The sequence below is a fragment of the Gracilinanus agilis genome, chromosome 1 (genome assembly GCF_016433145.1).
Source record: "Gracilinanus agilis isolate LMUSP501 chromosome 1, AgileGrace, whole genome shotgun sequence".
Lineage (NCBI taxonomy): Eukaryota > Metazoa > Chordata > Mammalia > Didelphimorphia > Didelphidae > Gracilinanus > Gracilinanus agilis.
Genome location: NC_058130.1, coordinates 354288823 through 354314098, shown reverse-complemented (window position 1 = coordinate 354314098; position 25276 = coordinate 354288823).

Below are 25276 nucleotides of genomic sequence, written 5' to 3'. Positions count from 1 at the left end.
TGGGGTTGACATGGAGATATGGGGTAGTAGAAATTCGTGGTCAGGGAAGGGAGACTAGGCTGGTGAAAAATATGAAACAATTGGGTAATACAAAAAAAAATTTAAAGGTTTTGAGAGGAGTGTGGGATCCATATTGCTGAAAGGGGTTCAAGCTGCATCACAGAATTCCGTAGTGCCCCCCAGAACTCTAAGAGAGGGGGCAGTTAAAGGCAGTTGGAGTCCTGGTATAAAATCTAGGTCACCCTTCTTGCGGGGCCCTGATTCTTTGCTCTTGGATCTGAGCAGAGGGGCAATCTGTGTAGCTCTGAGTGGAGCCATTCAGTCTCTGACAGCCAAAGCTGCTTTACTTTGTTAGACCTTCAAGCAAGATCACAGTCAATTTTAGTTTAGCTATCTAGGTATAGAAAGAAGAATATTTAGGGGCTTAGATAGGTGGTCAGCCATTCAAGCCCCTTTGGGGGAGGGGCTGCTTATTTGACATAGCTATTTTAGATAGCTTCCCTTACCTATCAATCCTAAATCATTTCCCCCCTTCCCATTTCCAGATATCATTAAACCCTTATCATCTAGGAACTGTGTCTGGTTACAGATAATTTGGGGAAATACTCATATCCTCCATAAACCAAGTTCCTTTTACTAGTGGCTCTGAAGTTGATCCTAACCTCTGAGCCAGTGAGCTGTTCTAAGACATCAAGCTTCATTGATTCTGTCCTGTGGGGAAATAATACAGAGAAAGATATCATCATAAGGGGTTTAGCCTTTCCCCACTTACCATCTTGGCCCATGAGTTATCAAGCCAGATTGTCCTCCATTATCAGACAGTTAACTGACTTCCAACTGCTTAGAGGGAGGGGGGAGATGAAAGAGTACTCCATAGGCTCCTGCCCCTCCCATCCAGTCAAGCCTGCCTGTGTTTCTCCAAAGACCAGGGATTAGGGAGACTTCATTGTCACTGACCCCTGTCATCTTACAGTTTCCCTAATCCTACAGGAGGATATTTTGTTGGTGGTAGATCCCGGGCAAAAGAATGTTTGTGTATATTACAGTTTTGTGTGATTTCAATTTCATGTACTTTTTAGGCAACCAGTTGGCACATTGGGCAGAATGCTGGACTTAGAATCAGGAAGAGTTATCTAAATTTAAATCCTGACTCAGACACTTACTAGCCATATGACCCCGGCAAGTAATCTAATAGCTCTCAGGCACAGTTTCCTCATCCATTAAATGGAAATAATAATTGCACCTAACTCTCAAGGTTGTTATGAAGATCAAATGAGTCATTTGTAAAATGATTTGCAAACTTTAAAGCACTTTATAAATGTTGGTGATGATGATGATGTTCTTCAGGTTTAAAAAGAATAAACACTGAATATTTAGAACAAATTACTGGCCCAGTCCATGATTAAATGCAGGTTATTTTCTGTATTGCGTATTTTTTCTTCCTTTGTTGAAAAGCCAACCCTGCATCTCTCTGCTCTGTGTTCCGGGAGCACATCTAGAATCACTGCCACTTTGGCATTGGGGAGCTGCAGTACCAAAATAGATACTTTATCACCTATTGTCCCTTGTCAATTAATCTGAGTGTAGCTCTTTAGAATTGGAAAGGCAGCATCATGTGGCTAAAGGTGGATTTCAGCTGAATAGCATTTAAGAGCATAACAGTGTCTCCCATTCATCTGGTGAAAAGCTATAGTTGGACTTGTATTATTGACAAAAGGCTTCTGAGAACAGCAAGTCCTTTCTAGGAAATGAAGATCCTTTTAAATTGTCTATATTTTAGCACAAATAAGACAAGTTTCAAACATCTTAGTCATGACGCTTTGAAAATAGAGTTTGCAAGTAGAGTGTGTGCTGCCTGGTATAAATGATTATAAAGCCTCTTTGATGTTTTGTGCAGTAATATATCCAGGACTATGTTCAAAGCTGAATAAATAGCACCCTCTGTATATGTACAATATTTAATATAGATGTTGCCTTTGGGGAACTGAGGCATGAATTGGACTATTTGTTTGTGACACAGGGCTTAACATAGTACAGGAATGAAGGAAAGTCTAATGCTTTTCCTACAATCAATACTTTTCTAGCTGGGAGAATATGCCTCAGATTGTGTTGAACTACTAGTTCTTTAAGGACCCAGGGACACGTTGAGAAGATATCAGAGGGTAACTTTGGTGGAGCATCTCTGTCTTATTTATCTGTGTAGTACCAAACCTAGTTCCTTATAGCAAAAGGTATTAACCAATATATGGTGTAGAATGAATAAATAAAGAATAATTTTCAAATGATTTAATCTTTTCCAGAAGAGTATTAGAAAATTTTGAAGAATGACTAATATATCTTTCCCAGGTATATATTTTCAATGGGTATATTGACAGAGAGACAGACAGAGAGAGAGAGAGAGAGAGAGAGAGAGAGAGAGAGAGAGAGAGAGAGAGAGAGAAATAGACTTCCACTCCTTTATAGGAAATATTTGCTTATAATAAATGTGTCTTTATCTGGAGAAAAATCCATATGTCAAAGTTTAGAGAGAATAAGAAACTCTCATGAGTAAATGATGCCAGTTAACAAAGTAGGAATGAGGCAGGTGAGGAGAGGGGAAAAATTTACCAAGACCCAGTGGCAGGGAAACTTAAAATTCTATCCAGGCAGACCACTCCTGGACTAAGTCAATTGTAGCCTCGCATCATACTTCTTTTGCCATCAGTTGGCCTCTGGTGTGTGGTCGTGGCTTCTAAAGTTTAGTACCATCACTCTTCTTACAGAAGCTTCTGCCTCCCATGATTCTTCAGGGACTCCTTACAACTGTGAAGAAGTATACTTCTCATCAGCCTTCTTACTGATAAGGTGATACACAGACATTTTCTTTTGGTTTCCTAAATGACAGCATTTCCTAGATTGCTGCTCTTCATGGAGAGCTTAGCTAACAGAAGGGTACATATTGGCATAGGAGAAGCAATCACAAATAAGATGGCCAAGGCTAGTTAAAGAATTGGGAGGCAGTCTCATAAGTTGAGCAAGGGAGTACTTTGTGACAAGAAAAGAGAAGGGAGGTTTTTGAAGCAGAGGATAAAGGACTAACTGGAGGAAGGGCATTGGATCCAAGGGACCCTAGGTCAGACAAAAGAGAGGTTGGTTATTTGTCTATTGGCCTGGATGATAACCAATATTTTCTGTACTTTTCCAGAAAGAAACAGTACTCAAGTATGGCATGGCCTGTTGCCTTTTGAAAGTCAACGAAGGGCCAGGTAGGTGGCTCAGTGGGTAGAAAGCCAGGCCTAGAGTTGGGATCTCCTTGGTTCAAATCTGATTTCAGATACTTCTTAGCTCTGTGACTTCTGGGCAAGTCACTTAACACTCATTGTCTAGCCCTTATTGCTCTTCTGCATTGGAACAAATACTTAGTATCAATTCTAAGACAGAAGATAAGGTAAGGGTTTAAAAAATTAAACAAAAAAATCAAAGTTTAGCATTACAGGAATTTTTCATTCTGTTCTATGGAGTTGGTTTCGTGAGATGAGATTTCACACAGCAAGAAATCATACATGAGAAAGAGGGAACAAAGGTAGGAAAACATAGTTTGTTAGCTCTCTTATGGGATCTGTTCCATCTTGGGGTTGGAGTTCACATTCCATGACAATGACTCCATGACTTGAAGGGGGGATAGGGATGCTAGGATTAGGGAAGGAACTATGGTTATCCCAGAAGAGCTAAAATTATTCCTCAGATCAGAGATCTAGATCTGGAAGAGATATCAGAGGCCATCTAGTTCAATTTCCTCATCTTATGGATATGAAAACTGAGGCCCAGGGAAATCAAGTGATCTTTTCAAGGTAGTTGAGAATCAGAGATAGGATTTGAATACAAGTCTTCTGTCTAGCACCAGGGTTCTTTCCTCTAAGCTGCCTGTAGCTGACTATCTTGGAGGTTCTATTTTGAGCATTTAGACAAAGGAAGAAAGAAATATTAAAAATAAATTAAAAGATTAGTCAAGAATCAGAGTATAGGGGTTTGAGGGTTGTTTTTTTCTAGAATTCTGACTTGTTTTTAATCATAAGTTTTCATTTTTTTTTTAAGATTGTAGCATAGAAAGGAACCATCATTTAATCTTGGCTTGGGCCACTGGTTTGTCCTGAATATTCAGTATTTATCTGCTTTTATAACTAAAAACTACAATGATAATAGCAGCAAGTAATGATAACATCTATATAACCTTAAAATGTTTTTTAAACCTGAAAACTGTCTTCGGTGTAGGAGAAATCCCTTCTTTTTCTTCTTCTCTCTCTTCTTTATATTCCTCCATAATTGACTCTGAAGAGTCAGGTTTCATTATTCTCTGATACTACTCCTTTCTGCATTCCCATATTGCTTGAGGTCTTTTCTGGAGGGTTGCTCATTTCAGCAGTCCCAGATTGCCTGGCATATGGCCTACAGAATCCTCTCTGTGAATGTTAGCAGATGCTTATCGGAGCATGTCAACAAATTTGCTCAGACATTTACAAATGTCCAGGCTGTTCTTCTCCCTCAAGTTTCCCTCCTGCACTTATGGGATGTAAGAGAGGGTGGGAGAAGTGAAACAGCAACAAAGGAAACCTCTAAGGTCTCATTGTTACCTCTCCATTGGTCCTCTGGGAGCATTTTAGTATTTTCAGATCCATTACCAAGTTGGAATCCTTCCAGGGTTGCTAACAGCTGGAGTCACTGGCAGTAGACTACAAGGTAGAGTGGCAGAAGCAAAAATGAGGGAGAGATGGAACCACCATTTGTTCATGCATGGTGCTTGCATTGTCTTTGGTTTCTCCCTTAGTTTCTTCACTTCTATCCCTCTGGCAGTAGAAAGGACTCAGCACTGGGGGAGGAACACTAAATTTACATTCAGAAAATCTGGATTCAAATTCTAGTTCTATTAGTTACTCCCTGTGTGACCTTGGAAAAGTCCCTCCATTTTTTGGGGGGGAAGGGTCTCAGTTTTGTCTCCTATAAGGGGAAGAAAAGGGAATAAACATTTATTAATAATTTTAAAAACATATTATTATATATTTTTATTAAATAAAATAAATTCATTAATAATTATTAATTAGGTATTCTGCTAAGTGTTTTAAAAATGTTTTCTCATGTGATCCTCCTAACAATCCTGAAAAGTGTTATTATAATCTTCATTTTTCAGTTAAGGAAACTGAGGAAAATATATTTAAAGCATACAAGTTTCTGTGCTGAACAAGGTTTTAGATTATGGAACCACAGAGTTATTGATTTAGAGCTAGAAAGGACCATTGATTCCACACTCTTTATTTAGAGATGAGTAAACAGGGACTCAGAGAGATTAAACAACCTGTTCAAAATCACACAGCTAGAGATAGGCTGTGAATCATGTTCTCCTAACTCTATTTCTAGCCCATTTTCTATTGCAATATGATGTATCTCTATTATTTCTAGAGTTTAATATGGAGTTCAGAAGCCATCCATTGACCTTAGAAGAACCTGTGCTTTGGGCTGGACTTTGTTCATGTTTTGAGAACTTAAAGACCAGGAAATAGATTTAGAAGCAAATGAAAGGAAATGTGTTGGTCTCCTGGCTGGCATTTCCACCTGAGAATGGTAGCAATTTATTAGATAACTGAGTCTTGAATGAGAAAATCAGCATTTTTTTTTTTTTTGCTGTTCTCACTTCCAACTCATCATCTCAGAATTGAGCTGGTAACTGATTAAAGTTCACCCTCAATTCAGCCACCAGTTTACCTGTTCCTTTGGGCAATAAAAGGACAAAACTCTTAGAAGACATTATCTTGCTGGTGCAGTTAAGTACTATATAAAAGTTCTCTAATAACTTAAAGATATATAGGTCTGCAATAACTGATCTGTTTAGAGTCATAATTCAGATGCATCAGCAGAACTCGGGAAAGCTTCCCTAGCATATTTTTACCCGTATATCCTATCTGTGAGAGACAGTGTTAGCCAACTCTCTTTTGGAGAAAAAATCATCCCCACATTTGAATTGAAAAAGAAAACCAAAAAATACTTTTACTTGAAAACAGCTCTTATCTTTTACTGGTTGTCTTAATGATAAACTTTAGATATTTACAAGGGTATTTTAAAATTTATATTTTGATGGTTAGCAATGAAATAAGCAGACATTCTTTTTGAAAGAAAAAGGGCACATGGATCTGGAGTATGAAGTTATCCACATCAATCTTTGGGGGTAGAGCAGGGGCAAGGAGAGAGAAAAAATAGTTACAGAATCCCTCCTACAAACTGTGACATATCTCAGTTTCCCTGAGCTCAAAGCTCAGTTATAATATTAATATTTAGTACATTGTCTCAGTAGTGTACAAAGTTGGACATAGTAATATGTTTAGTTTTACTGACACTTAGAGATGTCAGTTTTAAAGAAGGGGAAAGCAAAGAGGATTGGGAAGTGGCCTGCTTAATCTGGGTGAGATTTAAAAGAACATCATGAACAAAAATATCTGAGAAGCAGTGATATGCTTAAATGCCTGTGAGGCAACAACTATCATTTTAGTCTGAGTAACAGCTTCGAAAGAGAGGCAGAGTCAAGATGGCAGCTTGGAAGCAGCAAAAGTAGATTCCATTGAGAAAATGCTTCCAAAACCAATCTAAAACAAAGCACTTCAAGGGAGACAGAAAACTGCAAATCCAAAACAAGACAGAGCTGTGCGACCCTCCTGCTTGATTCTACTTAAAAGGTATGCAGAGAAGGTTGAATTTTCAGGTTTAAGGGGTAAAAAAAAGAAGGAAGGTCAGTGCCCCTCCCCCACCAATTATGTGGAGACTTGGGTTATTGGTGGGATCTCAGGGCTGAGGGTGGGATCTTAGGGTGAGGGTTCCAGCCTGGATAGAGTGCCTTGCTACCATAACTACATGAAGCTCAAGGATCTGATCACAGCTGGCAAGAAGGCAGCTAGAAGAGAGAAGTAGAGAAGAGGGCAAGCCTGGTTGCAGCCTTCAGACACCATACCTCCATGTTAGGCCTCTGGAAGTTCAGGCCTTAAGACACACTCAGTTCTGCAGATCCGCTCAACTGGCTTAATCCAGTTTATCAATAGTGCAAAGAATAAGCCTCCAGAGGGCAGAAAAGCTCAAAATCACAGAGCTACCAAACAACATGAAGAGCAATTATACAAAATAGACAGAAAGCCAAATACAACAAGACAGAACCAAATGTCTCTCCTACTTGGGCAAAGATGGAGAGACTTACTAAAAGCAAAAAGTTGGAGGGGAGGGTAAGAGGGACAAGAGAAAAGGCAAAATCAAAAGAGGAATTCAAAATGGAGGGGAATATATAGACAGTAATCATACCTGTGAATCTGAATGGTATGAACTCACCCATGAAAAGGAAACATATAGCAAAATGGATTAAAAACCAGAATCCTACCACATATTGTTTACAAGAAACACACTTGAGGCATGTAGACATGCACAGGGTAAAGGTAAGAGGATAGACCAGAATTTACTGCGTTGCAACTGAGAAAAAGAAGGTAGGAGTAGCAATTATGATCTCAGACAAAGCTAAAGCAAAAATAGATCTCATTAAAAGAGATAAGGAAGATAATTACATCTTGATAAAAGGCAGTATAAATAATGAAGAAATATCAATACTCAACATATATGCATCAAATGGTCCAGCATTCAGATTTCTAAAGGAGAAAATAAAGGAGCTTAAGGAGAAAATAGATAGTAAAATCATACTAGTGGAGGACTTCAACCTTCCCCTATCAGAACTAGATAAATTGAACCAAAAAAATAAATAAGAAAGAAGTAAGAGAAATTAATGAAATGTTAGAAAAATTAGAGCTAATAGATATCTGGAGAAAAATAAATAGGGATTAAAAGGAATATACCTTCTTTTTAGCAGCACATGGCACATATACAAAGACTATGTACTTGGGCATAAAAAGATTGCAAAAATGTAGGAAAGAAGAAATAAATGCAATTTTTCAGACCATAATGCAAGAAAAATCATAATCAATAAGTCCTTATGGAAAGGCAAATTTAAAATTAGTTGGAAAATAATCTAATTCCTCAAAACCAGTGGGCCAAAGAAAAAACCAAAAAAAACAGTTGCTGATTTCATTGAAGAGAATGACAATAAGCAAACGACATATCAAAATCTATGGGATGCATCCAAAGCATGCAACTTAAAAAAAAACTATAAAGAGAACAAATTTAAAATCCCCAGAAAAACAAATTGAAAATTCTAAAAATCAAAGGAGAAATTGATAAAATTGAAAGTAAAAGAACTATTGAACTAATAAATAAGACTAGAAGTTGATACTTTGAAAAAACAAAATAAAATAAAGTACTGGTTAAACCAATAAAAAAAAAGAGAAAAGAAAATCAAATTAACAGTATCAAAGATGAAAAGGGTGACCTCAACTTTAATGAAGAAGAAACTAAGGTAAAAATTAAGAGCTATTTTGCCCAACTATATGGCAATAAATATGACAATCTAGGTTAAATGGGTGAATATTTTCAAAAATATAAACTGCCTAGATTAAGAGAAGAGGAAAGGTAATACTTTAACAATCCGATCTCAGAAAAAGAAAATTCAAAAAGCAATCAAGGAACTCCTTAAGAAAAAATCCCCAGGTCCAGGTAGATACAAAAACAAATTCTACCAAACATTTAAAAAACCCATTAATCCAAATACTATACAAATTATTTGACAAAATAAGCCAAGAAGGAGTCTTACCAAATTATATTTATGACACAAATATAGCATTAATTCCAAAGCCAGGCAGACAAAAAACAGAGAAAGAAAACCACAGACCAATCTCCTTAATGAACATAGATGCAAAAATCTTAAATAAGATACTAGCAAAAAAGGCAACAGCACTATGACCAGGTGAGATTTATACCAGGAATGCAGGGATGGTTTAACATTAGGAAACCCATCCACATAATTGACCACATCAATAATCAAACCAACAGAAATCACATGATTAACTCAATAGATGCAGAAAAAGTCTTTGACAAAATACAACACTCATTCCTATTGAAAACAGTAGAAAGTAGAGGAATAGAAGGGTCATTTCTCAAAATAATTACCAGTATATATTTTAAACCATCAGCAAGCATCATTTGCAATGGGGATAAGTTAGAAGCCTTCCCAATAAGATCAGGAATGAAAGCAAGGATGCCCATTATCATGTCGATTATTTAACATTGTACTAGAAATACTAGCTCTAGCAAATAGAAAAGAAAAAGACATTTAAGAGATTAAAGTTGGCAATGAGGAGACTAAACTATCACTCTTTGCAGATTATATGATGTTCTACTTAAAGAATCCTAGAGAATCAACTGAAAAGCTAGTGGAAATAATCAACAACTTTAGCAAAGTTGCAGGATACAAAATAAACCCATGTAAATCATCAACATTTCTGTATATCTCCAGCAAAATTCAGCAGCAGGAGTTAGAAAGAGAAATTCCATTTAAAATTATTCAAGACAATATAAATATTTAGGGATCTATTTGCCAAGACAAACAGAGGAATTATATGAACACAACTACAAAATACTTTCCATACAATTAAAGCTAGATCTATATAATTGGAAAAAGATTCATTGCTCATGGGTAGGATGAGCTAATATAATAAAAATGACAATCCTACCTAAATTAATCTACTTATTTAGTGTCATATCTATCAAACTATCAAAAATTTTTCATAGAATTAGAAAAAATTATAACAAAGTTCATCTGGAAGAACAAAAGATCAAGAATGTCAAGTGAACTAATGAAAAAAAAAAGTGAATGATGGAGGTGTAGCAGTACCAGATCTTAAACTGTACTATAAATCAGTAAGCATCAAAACAATATGGTACTGGCTAAGAGACAGAAGGGTGGATCAATGGAATAGACTAGGGGTAAATGACCTCAGCAAGAAAGTGTACAATAAACCCAAACATACCAACTTTTGGGACAAGAACCCACTATTTGACAAAAACTACTGGGTAAATTGAAATACAGTATGAGAGAGATTAGGTTTAGATCAATATCTCACATGCTACCTATACCAAGATAAATTCAAAATAGATAAATGACTTAAATATAAAGATGGAAATTATAAGTAAATTAGTTAAACATAAAATAGTGCACCTGTCAGATTTATGGAAAAGGAAAGAATTTAAGACCAAGCAAGAAATAGAGAATATTACAAAATGTAAAATGAATGACTTTGATTATATCTAATTAAAAAGTTTTTATACAAACAAAACCTATGCAACTAAAATTAGAAGAAAAGCAACAAACTGGGAGAACATTTTTATAACAACACTCTCTGACAAAGCTTTAATTTCCCTTATATATAAGGAACTAAGTAAAATTTACAAAAAAAAACAAGCCATTCCCCAATTGATAAGTGGGAAAGAGACATGAATAAGCATTTTTCAGATAAAGAAATCAAAACTATCAATAAGCACATGAAAAAGTATCTTAATCTCTCATAATTAGAGAAAGTCAAATCAAAACAACTCTAAGGTATCGCGTCATACCTAGCAGATTAGCCAATATGACATTAAAGGCAAATAATAAATGTTAGAGGGGATGCAGCAAAACTGGGACACTAATACACTGATGGTAGAGTTGTGAATTGATTCAACCTTTCTGGAGGGTAATTTGGAACTATGCACAAAGGGCTTTAAAAGACTGCCTATCCTTTGATCCAGCCATACTACTGCTGGGTTTGTACCCCAAAGAGATAATAAGGAAAAATATTTGTTCAACAATAACAATATTTATAGTCACACTCTGTGGTGACAAAAAATTGGAAAAGGAGGGGAGGCCCTTCGATTGGGAAATGGCTAAACAAATTGTGGTATCTGATGGTGATGGAATATTATTGTGCTGAAAGGAATAATGAACTGGAGGGATTCCATGTGAACTGGAATGACCTCCAGAAATTGATGCAGAGTGAAAAGAGCAGAACGAGGAGAACATTGTACACAGAGACTGATAAATTGTGGCACCATTGAATGTAATGGACTTCTCTACTAGCAGCAATGCAATGATCCAGGATGATCCAGAGGAACTTATGAGAAAGAATGCTATCCACATCCAGAGAAAGAACTGTGGGAGTAGAAATACTGAAGAAAACATATGATCAATCATGTGGTTCTATCGGTATATGATTGAGGATTTTGACTTTAAATGATCTCTCTACCATAAATATGAATAGCATGAAAATAGGTTTTGAACAATGATACATGTACAACCCAGTGGAATTTCTTGTCAGCTCTGGGAGAGAGGAGTGAAGAGGGAGGAAAATCATGACTAATGTGCCCATGGAAAAATATTATAAATTAATTAATAAATTAATTTAATAATATTAAAAGAGTAATAGCCTCTTCACACTGGGCTTCCTCTTTTAAAAATATTTTTATTTTTTTCTAGATTACATGTTGATACAATATTTTAAAATAACAACTTTTCTGAAATTTTGCAATCCATATTCTTTTTCTCCCTACTACCCTTCTCTCTTCCTTCCAAAAAAGGCAGGCAATATGACATAGGTTTTACATGTTATCATAGAATCCATGTTATCATGTTTATCATGTTAAGAAATGATACATATTATTTACACTAGAGAAAAATTTATGGAGGAAATAAAGCAAAGAATGATATGTTTCAATCTGCATTTAGACTCCATCTATTCCTTCTATGGTGGTGGATAGCTTTTTTGTTGAGTTCCTTGAAGTTATCCTGGATCCTTAGCTTGTTGATAATAGTTAAGTCATTCACAGTTGATCATCATATGATATTAATACTGTGTACAACATTCCCCTGGTTTTGCTCACTTCACTTTGTAGCACTTCATATAAGTTTTTCCTGTTTTTTTTTTTGTGTGTGATCATCTTATTTGTCGTTTCTCATGATAGAATAGTATTCCATTACAATGATATACCACAAATTGTTCAGCTATTGCTCATCTCTTAGACATGCCTTCAGTTTCCAGCCTTTCTTTTTGATGGTTTATCTTCATTAGTGCTTTTATCCTTCTCCTCTTCTTCTCCCACCCTCTCACTGTAGTTAGTACATTTTCACTTCCTGTTCACTTTCAAATTATCTCATAAATTCATTTTGTAGATTTTTATATTGACTTGAAAGTGCACTTTTAATTTCCTTAAGCCAAATTTAAACTTCATGAGGGCAGGGCTATTTTATTTTTGTCCCTGTATCCCCAGTGCCCAGGGTAGCTAGGTGGCACAGTAGATAGAGCACCAGTCCTGGAGTCAGGAGTACCTGAATTAAAATATGGCCACAGACACCTACTGGCCATGTGAATCTGGACAAGTCACTTAACCCTATTAATTTCATTTTATTCCTCATCTACAACAACATTCCCCATGTCTGATAGAGTGCTTGGTATATAGTAGGAGTTTAATAATTTTTTATTGATTGATTGTCCACCATTGTAGAAGTACATTTCTATGTGAATCTTTCATCCAGAGACTGTTCAAATGATCTTAATATTACATTGAAGACAATTTACCTTTTTTGTTCTACTGAGTTATTGCAAAGTTCTTCTAATCTACAAGGCTCTGAAACTTTATTTGCTTTCAGAACCTCATATTTTGAATTTAATAGCTATATTTGATGAAATCTTATGCTTTATCGACCCTTGTAATTATTGAAAAAATTCTATCGCAAGAATTTAACTGCACACATGCTAGAAGCAAAAAAACATACTATACTAAATTAATGACTAATCTCAAGCTCTTCAATTTTAAACAGAGACTGTATTATCTTTTTCTTATTAAACTGGCTCACCCATGCAGCATCTTTTAAAATTTGCATTGCAAAGTATCACAAATCTATTTTTTATTAATATTATAGCAGAAGTCATAGCAGTGGAATCTAAACACTTAGACAACTGCTGTGGAAGCAGGTTTTAAAATAGCTTCCTTACTTAAGGGGCTAAAACAAATAAATTGCAAGGAATAACTATAAAATATTTGTGGCCAGGAGGAGATAATATCATGTATCAATATATTTTTCTTGAGCACTGACTACATGCCCAGCTCTGTGCTAGGCACTAGAATAGAAATTCAAAACCCATGCCTTTATTTTTTTTAATTTAAAATTTTAAAATTTATTTATTTATTTTTTACATTAAAATACCCAAGAAACTCCCTCTCTAGCCACAACTATCCTCTCTATCTCTATTCCCATTAGAGAAGGCATCATTTGACAAAAAGATAAACGTACATATAAAATATGTTTTGCTTATTCTTATTTACTATGGTTTCCTAGGTACTGCTCATTTCACTCTTCATAACTTCATGTAGGATTTCCATGTTTTATTTTTCTCTTGCCAAAATTTCATATTTTTACTGGTTCCATTAATTGCATGTTCCTGTTAAATAAATCATTTGGGCAGTTAGAGGAACCAAAACAACACAATTAACTTTTCTAACTTACTGTATTATTATGGCATTATGGCATAAGCATTTAAAACGAATTTAGAATATTTTCCCATGGTTACATGATTCATGATTCCTCCCCTTTTCTCTCCTCCCTCCCAGAGCTGACAAGCAATTCTACTGGGTTATACATGAATTATTATTATTCAAAACCTATATCTATGTTACTCATATTTGCAGTCAAGTGATCTTTTAACATCAAAACCCTAATCATATCCCTATTGAACTACATGATCAAACATATTTTTTTCTGTATTTCTGTTCCCACAGTTCTTTCTCTGGATGTGGACAGCATCCTTTCTCATAAGTTCCTCTGGATTGTCCTGGGTCATTGCATTGCTGCTAGTAAAGAAGTCCATTACATTCGATTATACCACTGTGTATCAGTCTCTGTGTATAATGTTCTCCTAGTTCTGCTCCTTTCACTCTGCATCAATTCCTGGGGTCATTCCAGTTCACATGGAATTCCTCCAGTTCATTATTTTTTTTAGCACAATAGTACTCCTACATTAGCTATGTTGCAAAAATAGCAAGGAACACGAAAGTGAAAAATATGCTTCAACCTACATTTAGAGTTCATTAGATTTTCCTCTGGAGATGGATATAATTTTTTTCATCATGGGTCCTTTGGAATTGTGTTTAATCATTGTATTAATCAGAGTAGCTAAGTCATTCACAAGTTGATCATTACTGAGTACAGTGTTTTGGTTCTTCTTATTTCACCTAGCAAGAGTTCATGTAAGTCCTCCTAGTTTTATCTTTTTTGTCCCAGCTTTTTCTAAAGCCTCTGTGCTCATCATTTCTAATAGCACAATGGTATTTAATCACAATAATATGCCATTTCCCAACCTATGATCATCCTTTCAATTTCCAGTTCTTTGTCACTACAAAAGGAGCTGCTATAAATATTTTTGAACATATAAGTCCTTTTCCCTTTTTTCCTTTATAGCTCTTTAAGATACAAACATAGTAGTATTGGTGGTCCAAAGAATATGCACAACTTTGTAGCCCTGTGTGTATTGTTCCAAATTATTCTTTAGAATTGATGGAGCAATTCAAAACTCCATCAACAATGCATTAGTGTCCCTATTTTTCCACATCTCCTTCAGCATTTATCATTTTCCTTTTCTGTTACACTAACTGAGTCTGGGAGGGTATAAAGTGGTATTTCAGCATTCATTTCATTTGCATTTCTTTAGCCAAGAGTTATTTAGAATATTTTTCACATGATTATTGATAGCTTTGACTTCTGTAAACTGTCTTTTGCTAAGTTTTGATCATTTATCAACTGAAGAATGGCTCTTACTTTTATAAGTTTGGTTCATTTCCTTATATATTTGAGAAATGAGGCCTTTATCAGAGAAACTTGATGTAAATTTTTTTCCTATGATCCTCTCTGTCTCTTTTTTGATTATCAACTCTCTCTTTATCCATAGTTCTGACAGATAAAATTTTCCATTCTCTCTCTCTCTCTCTCTCTCTCTCTCTCTCTCTCTCTCTCTCTCTCTCTCTCTCTCTCTCTCTCTCTCACACACTTTCTGTCTCTGTTTCTCTCTCAACATCCCTTACCTTCTGTCTTAGAATTGATACTAAGTATTGGTTCCAAGACAGAAGAACAGTAAAGGTTAGGCAATTGGGGTTGTCACTTTCTCAGTGTCCCAGAGCTAAGAAGTACCTGAGAACAGATTTGAATCTAAGGCCTCCTGTAATTAGTCCTAGCTTTCTATACATTAAACCTCTCCATGTTATCTTAATTTGCTTATATCACTATTTATGACTAAATCATTTTTCCATTTTGACCTTATCTTATATGATGTGACATATTGATCTATGCCAGTTTCTTCCAAAATGTTTTCAAGTTGTCTGAGCAATTTTGGTTAAATGGTGGGTTCTTACTCCCAAAGACCCAGTCTTTGGGTTTATCATATTACTATAACCATTTACTACTGGGTATTGTATGCCTACTCTATTCCACTGACCTATCACTCTATTTCTCAACCATTACAAGATTGTTTTGATGATTAATTCTTTTAAATATAATTTGAAATTTGGTACTGCTGGGTGTATAAATGGAGATTTTGAACCTTTGGACTTCATCCCCCAGAAGTCCCTTAGTATTTCCCCAAATTCCCCTTAATCTATCCTCTGCATCTATGTTTGCATGTTCACATTATTGTTTTATAAGTTCTGTAGCTCCTCCCTCCCACTCTCTCTTCTTTCAGGAGTGGGCTGGGTGGTTTATATAGCTTTTTTACTTTAATTACTATTAACAGAAGTTTTAAAATATAATACTTAGTTATTGAATATTAATTTTAATTTCCACATTAACTTCCCTCATATTACTTTCATTGACTTCTATTTTGACCTTTTATTCTTCCAGATGAATTTCATTATTTTTTCTAGCTTTATAAAAAAATTTGGGGGGATTTGATTGGCGTGGCAGTGAATAAGTAAGTTAACTTAGGCAGAATTGCCATTTTATTATTTTGGCTTAGCCTACCCATTGGCAATGAATATTTCTCCAGTTATTTAGATCTGTTTTTATTTGTATGAAAATGCTTTGTAATTGTGTTATATAGTTCTTGGGTTTGTATTGATAGATATAATTCCATTTATTTTAGTCATTTTAAATGGAATTCATCTTTCTATACCTTCCTATTGGATTTTGTTAGTAATATATATAGATGCTAATGATTTATAAATATCCTGCAACTTTGCTAAAGTTGTTAATTGCTTCAATTACTTTTTAGTTGATTATTTAAAATGCTCTAAATATAAACATATCAGCAAAGAGTGATATAGTTTTGTTTCCTCATGGCTTATTTCTATTCCTTCCATTTCATTTATTATCTGATTGCTATAGCGAGAATTTAAAAAATATATTAAATAATAGTTACAATAATGGATATCCTTTCTTCTCATCTGATCTTATAGAGAAGGCTTCTAGTTCATTCCCATTAGAGATAATGCTTGTTCTTGATTTAAGGCATATGCTAATAATAATTTTGGCAACTAGATGGCACAGGGGTCAGAGCACTGACTCATCTCTATGAGTTCAAATCAGGCCTCAAACACTTAATATCTGTGTGATCCTGAGTAAATCACTTAAACCTGTTTCCCTTAGGTCCTCATCAGTAAAATTAGCTGGAGAAGGAAAGGGCAAACCACTTCAAGTGTCTACCAAGAAAACTCCAAACAGGGTCAGAAAGAGTCAGAAATAACTAAAAAATGATTGAAAAAAATTATTTAAAGAAAGGCACCATTTATTCTTATGTTTTTTAATGTTTTAAATAGGAACAGATGTTGCATTTCATTAAAAGCTTTTACCACATTTATTGAGACAATCATTTGATTTCTGTTAGTTTTGTTATTAATAATGTCAATTATGCTGATATTTTTCTAACATATCAACCTAAACAACTTATTCCTGTACCATTTATGTATACTTCTATCTATTGTGATAATCATAACAGTTTTAAGAGTTATAGATATCATCTTTCCATATAGGAATTCATGCCATTTGACCTTATTGAAGCCCTTAAATTTTTTCTTTTTCATATTTACCTTTTTATATTTTTCTTGAATTCTCTATTTGGGCATCAAATTTTCTGTTTAGGTCAAGTCTTTTTTTTTTTTTTCAGAAATGCTTGGAAATCTATTTTATTAAATGACCATACTTTCCCAGTTTTGCTGGGTAGTTCATTCTTGTTTGTAGACCCATTTCCCTTACCTTCTGCAATATTATATTCCATGCTTCTTAGTCCTTCTGTGTGGATGCTGACAGATCCTGTGTAATCCTAATTGGTGCTCCATAATATCTGAATTGTTTCTTTCTAGTAGTTTGAAGTATCTTTTCCTTGACCTGGGAGTTCTTGAGTTTGACTATGATATTCCTGGGAGTTTTCAGTTGGGGATTTAGTGCCTGAAGTGATTTGTGGATTTTTTCAGTCTCTACTTTACCCTCATGTTCAAAGATTTCAGGGAAGTTTTCTTGATGTCTAGGTTTTTTTTTTCATGATTTTCAGATAGTAAGATGATTCTTAAAATGTCTTTCCTGGATCTATTCTCCAGGTCAGTTGTTTTTTTTCAATGAAGTGTCTCATATCATCTTCAATTTTTTCATTCTTTTGATTTTGTTTTATCATGTCTTGGTGTCTCATGAAGTCAGTTTCTAGCTGCCCAATTCTAATTTTTAAAGACTATATTTCTTGTGTAACCTTTTGATTTTCCTTTTCCTTTTGGTGCATTTTTTCTTTCAAGTCATTCTTCTCTTCCATTTTTTTGCATAGTTTTCTAACAAGTCAATTCTGACTTCCAATGTCTGTGTCTCTATTTCCAGATGACCTATTTTGTTTTTCAGGCTACTATTTTTTTTTTGCCATTTTTCTTCAACCTATCTTATTTGATTTTCAAATTCCTTTTTGAGGTCCTTCATAGCCTATATTCAATTCCCTGGGTTTTTTTGAGGCTTTGTTTGATGTTCCCTGGATCTCATTCTCATTCATTGGTTCTGTTCTTTGTTCCTTACCCAATAGAAGCTTTCAATTGTACCTTTTTTTCTCTCTCTCTTGTTTACTTATTTTATTTATTTTTTTTTCCTTCCACCCTATGGACTATATAGACTTGCCCCTCTGTTGATTTACAGAACCTGAGTATTTGAGCTGTTCTGCCCTAAGGCTGAATTTACTTTTTTCTTAATCCTTACCTTAATCATAGTATACTGAATTAAACTGGTTGAGCTAAGCTGCTGAACTGACCTGCTCTGGGGCAATATTTTTACTGTAACCAGCAGACAGAGGATGTCCAGCCAGGTTCCCCCCTCCACCTTATTCCTCTCTTTCAGTCCTTGTTATAGCCCTGGATCATGTGTGGTGGGTCAGGGGCAAACCCTCATGACTGCTTTCTCTACACAGGAGCTCACACATTCAACCTGGTCTTATCTCAGGGCCTCTCCCTTTCCCCATGAAAATAGATGAACCATGCCTACCTTTCAAGTTGTTTTCAGCGGGAGAGTCTCACGACTTCTTCTTGTTGAGTTTGGATTTCTTTTTTTTTTTTTAAGCATGATATAAATATTGGTTTGGAAGGATTGTTGGAGAGATTATGGCTTTAGGTGTTCCTAAGCCTCCATCTTGGCTCCACCTGATAGTTTTCTGAATATTGAACTAGACCTTCATTTCTGATATAAATTCTACCTGGTCATAGCATATGTCTTTGTGATTTATTGCTATAATATCCTTGCTAATAGTTCATTTAATTTTTTAGCATTAATATTAATTAGGAAAATTGGCCTATTACTTTTCTTCCTCTGTATTCACTCTTCCTATATAATATATAAATGGAATTATCCTCCTTTGTTCTTTTTAAATTAATTAATCAGGGACATGGAGGTCTTTTTTACCATTGAGATATGCAGAGATAGACCATGTCACAATGAAGGGAAATAGAAACCAGAGAGACAGGAATTGATGTGGAAAAAGGGCTTGTAAAAGGCAAGATAGAAAAACTGAGCATTCATTATGCATTGGATTCATTCTGGGTTGGAGCACTCTGAGTTGGAAAGCTCTCTGCATTTGGAAGGTATTTGGCTTCAGTGTCTTGCTTGGGTTGAAGAGAATTTTGCAGACTTTCACCTGGAGATTGGAACTTTGTCAGGGGAGTTAGATAGATTTCTTCAGAGCAGACTTAGAGTGGTAGGCTAGAAAATTCCCTATCACCTTCCTACATTTCCCTCTCTTTACTATCTCTATTTTGCTATAATAAAGCTACTAAAGCTACTAACAGCCAATGACAACCACAATAACTTTTTATAACTCTTAATTTGACCAAAACCACTTTTGACTCATATAATCAATACCATATATTTGCCATAAAAGGAATTTGGCAAGACTTGTTAGCCTATTTTTCTAAATAGTTTATATAGTATTGTGATTCATTGTTCTTTTAATGTTTGGTAGAATTCATCTGGCTTTGGAAATTTTTTTTTACAGAGTACATTGATGGCTTGTTCAAGTTCTTTTTTTTTTTAAAGATGGGGTTATTTAACTATTGTCTTTCCTCTTCTCTCAATCTAGACGATTTATATTTATTGTAAACATTTATCCATTTAACTTAGATTGTCAGTTTTACTGGCATGTGCTTGGACAAAGTAATTCCTAAGAAATGCTTTGATTGCACCTTCTTTGGAGGCATATACTAGTAATTTTGCCTTCTTTTTAAAAAATCAAATTAACCAATATTTTGTCTTTATTTTTAGTTTTTTTTTTATTAAACTATCTCCTTGGTTTATTTATTAGTTTAATGGTTTTCTAACTTTTGATTTTTATTAATATCTTCTTTGATTTCAGGATTTCCTTTTTGATGTTTAATTGGGTAATTTTAATTTGTTCTTTTTTATTTGTTTGTATCTTTAATTCATTGACCTATTCAATTCATTTCTCTCTTTTATTGAAGTATGCATTTAGAGATATAAAATTTCCCCAATGCATTCCTTTGGCTTCATCCCACAAATATTGGTATATTGTTTCATTGTTGGCATTATCTTTAATGAAATTATTGATTGTTTCTATGATTTGTTTTTTGGATGTTTCACTCTTTAGATTATCTTATTTCCAATTTATTTCCAACATAGCCTCTAATTGGATATAAGTTTTACAAAATGGCCTAGAATTTAATATTTAATATTTTTGATTTTCTGCCCTAATATATTGTCAAATTTCTGTAACAGTGTCCTATACAGTTGAGAAAAATATTTACTTCTTTCTAATCCCATTCAGTTTTCTTTAGAAGTCTGTCATATCTAACATGCCTAAAATTATATTTTTCTGCTTAATTTCTTTTTTTAATTTATTTTATGGTTAGATTTATCTAGCTCTGAGAAGGTAAAGTTGAAGTCTTTGATTAGTATAGTTTTATTGTCTTTTTCCATATGCAGCTTATTTGGTTGTTGGATTCTGGTTTCTAATCCAGTCTGCTATCCACTTCCATTTTATGTGTGAATGTATTTCATTCACATTCAAAGTAATGACTACTATCTGCATTTTCCATTCTGTTTTCTTTTGTTCTCACTTTCTCTCCTCCCTTTACCCTGTACCTCCTCAAAAGTTTGTTTTGCTTCTGACCACTGCCTCCCTTAATCTGTTCTCCATTTTATCCCTAAAATTCAATACCTAGTTGAAAGAATGTGTGAACACATGCATACACACATTTAGGTTTTGAATTACATATGTATGTGCATATATGCATATATATGCACATACATATGTAATTGTATGTGTATATATATGCATATATATATATATATACATATATATATATATATATCCTCCATGAGTCAATTTATTCATGAGCAAAGTTTAAGCATTGCCTGCCCCACTGTTTTCCCCTTAATTATGAAAGCCTTTCCTTGTATGCCTCTTTTATGTGAGGTAATTTCCCCCTTTCTAATTCTTCCTTCCTTCTTTTCCCAGGGCATTTTTCTCACTCTTTCTCTTTCTCACTCAACCAATATTTTGGAGATCTTTCCAACATAATTGATACCCTTCTATGCCTTCTGTATATGTATAGTCCTACTAACTATCCTAATAATGATAATATTCTTAAGAGTTACATATATCATTTTCCCATATAGAATATAAACAATTTAATCATATTAAGTATCTTATGAATTTTTTCATGGTTAACTTTTATGCTTCTCTTGAATTTTGTATTTGAAAGTTATATTTTCTATTCATTTCTGATTTTATCAGGAATGTTTGAAGAGCCTCTATTTTATTAAATATCCATTTTCCTTCCTGAAAGATTGATTATACTCAATTTTGCTGGTGAGGTAATTTTTGGATATAATACTAGTTCTCTTGCCTTCCAGAACATCAATTTTCAAGCCATCCACTCTTTTTAATGTAAGAATTGCTAAATCTTGTGTGATCCTGATTGAGGTTCCATAATATTTCAATGATCTCTTTCTGGCTCTTTGAAATATTTTATCTTTGAATAGAACCTCTGGAATTTCGCTATTGTATTTCCAAAAAATTTACTTTAGGGGTCTCTTTCAGGTAGTGATTGGTAAATTCTTTCAATTTACATATTACTCTTATGTTCTAGCATATTAGAATGATTTTCCTTGATAATTTCTTGAAATGTGATGACTAGGTTGTTTCTTTGATCATGGCTTTCTGGTAGTCCAATAGCTCTTTAAGTATCTTTCCTCAATTTGTTTTCTAGGTCAGTTGTTTTTCTTATGAAATATTTCACATTTCTTCCATTTTTTCCTTCTTTTGGCTTTGTTTTATTGCTTTTTGATATCTCATGGAAGCATTAGCTTCTGTTTGCCTAATTCTAATTTTTAAGGTCTATTTTTTTTATCAGTATAGTTTTAAATCTTTTTTTGCCATTTGGCAAAGTCTGTTTTTTTTTAACGTCTGTTATTTTCTTCAGTTTTTTTTTTTTTGGGGGGGGGCTCTTTTACCACAGTATTAATTGTCTTTTGAAGATTTTCTTGAATTACTCTCAATTATTTTCTCAAATTTTCCTGTATCACTCAATTCCTTTTGAAAATAAGTGTTTTGGTTTTTTTAGCTCTTCCATAAATTCTTACTAGACATGTCAAATTCACAACTTTTTTTTTCCTTTGCAGCTTGCTTGTAGCTGGTTTGACATTGTTGTTTTCTTCTGAGTTTGTGTCTTGATTTTACCTGTCACCATAGAAGATTTTATGTTGAAGTTCTTTTTTGTTGTTGTTGTTCTTTGCTTATTCTTCCAATTTATTTCTTGACTTTGACCTTTAAGTTAAAGTTGGGCTCTGTTCCCAGGGTGTGGATAGGCTTCAGATTTTCTTGCACTGTTCTTTTCCTATGTAGTTCTGGAGGGTTGGAAGTTTTCATTGCTTCCAAGATACTATGATCCTGGGAAAGAAGTGATACTATTTCTCATAAAGCCCTTCTCTCTTGGAACTGAAAACAATACTTTCCCTTAGATTTTCTGCTCCCTTGTGACTGAAAACAGTACTATTTATCATGAACCCTGTTCCCTTGATACATCAGGCACTCCTCTCTGCCTTAGAATTTTGAACTGGAAGTGAGATGGGGAATGGAGTTGACAAACAGAACCCTGTCCTGGGACCAGTGCTAGTATAAGGGTCCTCTGCATTCTCTTTTTGACAAATTACCAGATCACCTTAGTGTCTCTGATTTGAGAGCTCTTGAAGTTGCTACTGTTACTATTGCCACCTACAAGACTAAGTACCAATGTGGCAGTTCCAGGGCATCCGATACCCTAGTATCACAGATGTCTCCTGATCACCAAAGTTGTCTTGAATAGGAAAAAATGTCTCAACTTGACCTTTTGTTGGTTCTGCCCCTCTACAATTCAGTTTGAGAGATTTAAAGTTGTTTTGAGTGGAATATTGAAAGAGCTCATCAGCTTCCTCTTTTTTGCCATCTTGGATCTACCTTCAGATGTCCTAATTTTTTCATTGGGATTTTAGAATCTCTTTAATTCCTTGATCTAATCTTCCATCCATTGTTGTTTTCCCTAAAAGGAATTTTAAATGGTCTGTTTTTGCTCTTTTAGTAATATCAAGGACTTGAGCCATGGATATGCATATGTGACTATAAGATTTCAATACTTTAATGGATCTGTGATTTCCAAAATGTCACCCATGCCCTTTTATTCTGGGGGATTCTTGTCCATGTCCTTACATAACTTTTTCATAGTGGATTCAGCTAATGTGCCAGGACCCTTCCCATCTGTCTTCATATTATGAAGGTACTATTATATCCCACAGGCTGTATATGTTATCTTTCACTCTTACTAATTGACTGGTCCATACCCTTTTCCAAGTATATTCCTCCTTCATTATTTTATTTTATGTCTCTTATCTTGATATATATATATATATATGTATATATATATATATATCTTTCATATATAGTGTGTGATAGCCTCTGATCCACATCATTTATGTCTACTATATATATTTCCTTGAACCTTTTTGTTAACCTTCAATTCCAGTGCTTCAGAGACTAGGTGTAGATTATGGATATATCTGTAGTATATAGTGTATCAATGATAAACAATATTTACATATATATATATATATATATATATATATATATGTGACCTGTATTATATAGCCAAATCATCAGCTTTTGGGGTTTTCCACTCGAATGTATATCAAAGTCTTGACAATAAGAATCCTTTATTTTACCTGCGAGGATAACATCTTTTAAATGATTATAGAATTATTGAAAGAATAATAATGCAACTTTTGATTCAAGGAGATACCTGAAGTCACTAAAATCACTGAAGAGTTTGTCAAATGCAAATCCTATATCCTCTTTTCCTCTTATTCATTTCTGGGACCAGAGCATGTGCATATCTGCAGCATATGACCAAATCAGAATCTTGGCAATGAATTTTCTTCATTCACTTGGCTTTTTCTGTGTAGGTAGGTAGGCTGAATTCTTTTGAATTATAGATCTCATTTCGGAAACTAATATTTTAGGCCCTGATAGAATCAGCATAGGCAAATAAGAGTATCTGGGAAATTTTATTATCTCTAGTGAATTCTTTTTTAAATTTGTACTTTGTGTTGAATGTCTTCTGTAATAGAAGTAAATCTCACTCAATAATCCGAAGATTATATTGTTTTATCTTTTTTATCTTTCAAAGAATCTTGCATGACCCTTAAAAATGAGTGGGAGACATTTTGTTGGAGGAGAGTCTTGAAGGGGCATTTTACTGAATTAACACTTCACTGGATATATATCATTTCACTGATCTGGTATTCCCTCCAACATCTCTGAAAGTATTTAGATATACAGATTATAGTCTTTGGACGTTTTCCATCTTAATCTGGAAATATATTTGAAACAAGTTTTTTGTGATTTTTATATATAAGAGATGCTGTAGGGGTCAAAAGAGAGCCTGGGGATGACTAGGGTATTATTAAATAAATTCACCTTCTCTTATTTTAGCATAACTGTTTTTCTTTCTTATAAGAAAGGGTTAAGTTCCAAGGGTAATAGGTGGAAGCAGGGAAAATTTATCTAGAAATGATTTTAATGTAAAACAAAAGGCATCAGAAAAACTTATTTTACAAAACCACAAAAATGTACTTTCTGGGTTCCGGGTTAAGATGGCGGCAGAGTAAGAAGCAGCTCTTAACCTCTCCTGACCGAAACACACAAAACTCCTCAAGGGGACATAAAAACAAGTCCAGACGAACGGAGGAACCCCACAACAGGGCACAGCGTGGAAGGTACGTGGAATCGAGACATTTCCAGGCTAAAAAGGGCTCTCCTTAAATCGCGAGCTGAGCAACCGCCCCACCCCCACCCCCTCCACACTCACCTATAGCTTCGAACCCAGCTAAAAAGAAATAGAGCAAGTTTGGGGCACCCATCGAGTCATCAGCAGCTCCGGGACCTGTTCCTGAGAGCAGCAAGACTTAGGACTCCATTAAGTCAAGAACGCACGCGAAAGCTGAGCGCACGCGCGGGAGCAGAGAGTGGACGCTGGGCGCGCAGAGTGCCGGCTGAGCAGAGGCGTGGGTGCCGGCTGAGCAGAGGCGTGGGTGCCGGCTGAGCAGAGGCGTGGGTGCCGGCTGAGCAGAGGTGTGGGTGGAGACAAACACAGCCAGGAACTAAAGCCTAAGTGGGGAACCAGTGCAGACGGGTATACGACTGTGGAAGCAGCGCCCTGAGACTTGTAAAGAAACTTCCTGCAGAGGATCAAGCAAGGGAATCCACCAGGGGGCTTGACCTTGGAAAAAACTAGAACTCAGACCTCAGGACTGAGCGCGAGGATAAACCTGAGAAGCTGCTGGGCTAATGATGGCTAA